Source organism: Euprymna scolopes, chromosome 7 (assembly GCF_053919585.1).
Source record: "Euprymna scolopes isolate OS-2025 chromosome 7, ASM5391958v1, whole genome shotgun sequence".
Classification (NCBI taxonomy): Eukaryota; Metazoa; Mollusca; class Cephalopoda; order Sepiida; family Sepiolidae; genus Euprymna; species Euprymna scolopes.
The window spans coordinates 105,784,127-105,786,626 of record NC_136488.1 but is presented as its reverse complement, the minus strand read 5'-3'; positions in this window follow the sequence as shown (position 1 = coordinate 105,786,626).

Sequence of the window (2,500 nt, the reverse complement as noted above, 5' to 3'; positions counted from 1 at the left end):
CACACATATAGACACGCAGATACAGAAAACATGTTCTTTTATATATAAGTAGAGATGAAATGAAGGTGATATACGTCATTAAACTAGTTGGATGTGACTGAAGGAAAATCGGTGGGAATAGAAAAGGAAAGTAAAAAGACGTGGATAGAAGAAAGCGGAGAAGAAACGTGTAAAAGAGAATAAAAAAGAAACGTGTAAAAGAGAATAAAAAAGAAACGTGTAAAAGAGAATAAAAAAGAAACGTGTAAAAGAGAATAAAAAGAAACACCATGCATCTATCGATCACCGAAGGTGTATTAGTAAAATCGTGAACTTTCACCGCAACAATGTTAGTCATGAAGTCAGTTTAACGTGAGGGGTGGGGGTATAAAAATAGCCAATAACGGATTCGTTGGCAATCCTCAGTATGGGTTATCCGGGCAACTAGCAAAAATTACCACCTCACTTCCTCATTTTGAAGGCAGTAATGCCTAGAATGGTGCATCTCCTGGAACCGAACTGGATCATAGCTCATCTTGATCCAAAAAGGTGATTTGATGGTTCAGAATGATACCAAGATGAATCTTAGCTGGAATGAAAGTTTGTTCAACTTCTTTTCATGTCTCGACATAAAAATTTTAATTAGAACAACTCTGCTTCGATGTGCTTAAGACTAATAGAAAAGTATTGAGAAAAGACATCGATACAAAATGATTTCAGTAACTTTTGTATTAAATCATTAATTGCCAAAGTCGGACGTTACTCAAAACACGTTTTCATTATAGAACTTTCGGAACAATTCTATTCTGCTTAGCCCTAATTCTGCTAACAGGAATTTAGTATGAAATCGTGGCTGGCGTTTTCTGAACACCGCCTTTTTCAAACAATAACAAAGTATTTTCAAATTACCTTAATCTTATAATATTAAAAAAAAAAAAAAAAAAAAAAAAAAGCTTCTCTGCTGTTAACTCGCATCCACGGTGTTATTTTCACCTTGAAAAATTTTGCGTTATATATATATATATATATATATATATATATATATATATATATATATATATATATATATATATATATATATATATATATATATATATATATATATATATATATATATATATATATATATATATATATATATATATACTTCAGAATAGTTTTTATTTAACAATCAGTTGTTATGGAAACGTGAGATTGTAGGTTTACAAAATATTACTGGCAGTAATATTCTATAAGTTATCCCATCTAAACAGGAATTGCTCGATATGCAAGATAGAGCAAATAAATTAAATTGTAATTCAATGAATTTAAAAAAAACTCTCATTGAAATGAAATGAAGTGGTTGAGTTTCATATCAAAGAATTTTTATTATTCTAAGCAAGACAAAGAATGCTTTAGAAAATTAATCTCCTTAACCTATAGGGTTTCGATGTCTACCATCTCATCAGAGGAGAGAAAATATTAGCAAATAGTTATAAAGGCATGCACCCTATTTGCTAAAGTCAGTGAGACATGGAAAGTCAAAGTGAATGCATTATTTTCACTTAGTAATTTATAAAATATATATGGCGATTAAGCTACACTGAATATTCTGCGTTTCATCCAACTATAGGATTCGTCAGGCTTATGCACGAATTCTGTCGTTGCTTCTTGTTTTTATACATGTTGAGGATTACTAGTTGGCCAATCAGCTTTCTAGTATCCTAGCAAACTAGCAGAAATAATAATAATAATAATAATAATAATAATAATAATAATAATAACAAACCAACCCCGGACAAGTACAACCATACCATAAATAAAAATACTAATAACGAACAAGATAAATGCAATTGTAGACACCGCACACTTTGCCCAGTCCAAAACAAATGTCTAACAAAAAGCGTAGTCTATCAAGCAACAATATTTGCAAAAGAAAACCCGAATAACAAAAAATATTACATAGGCATGACTTCCTTAGATTTCAAAACCCGATACTATGACCACAAAAGCACATTCAAAAATAAAAAACACCGTATAAAAACAACACTAGCGAATAAATACTGGGAACTCAAAGAAAGCGGACATTCGCCGGTAGTCGAATGGAAAATAATAAGACAAGCTACCACATGCAGACATTTAGACGACCCATGTAAATTATGCCTCCATGAAAAATTTTCTATCCTGTACTTTAAAGAACCTCAAAATCTATTAAACTGTAGGCGGGAAATAGCAAACAACTGTGTTCACAAAATAAAACTTACTCTAGGATAGCGATACAAAATAGCTTTAAAACTAACAATAACAATAGAAAACAAACAAATAAATAAATTAAATAAACATGAATATACATGAGCGATCACACGCATATGTGTATATATATGTGCATTATTGTGTACACATAGGTATATTTATATGTATATAAAAAAAAAAAGAAGCGGAACGGCCACCTAAAACCACTAACCTAGCTCTAAAACAGATCCTTTGTTTGATAAAATGCATGCCCATTGGCTGGTAGGAAGGGGCGCGGTGGATACTAGAA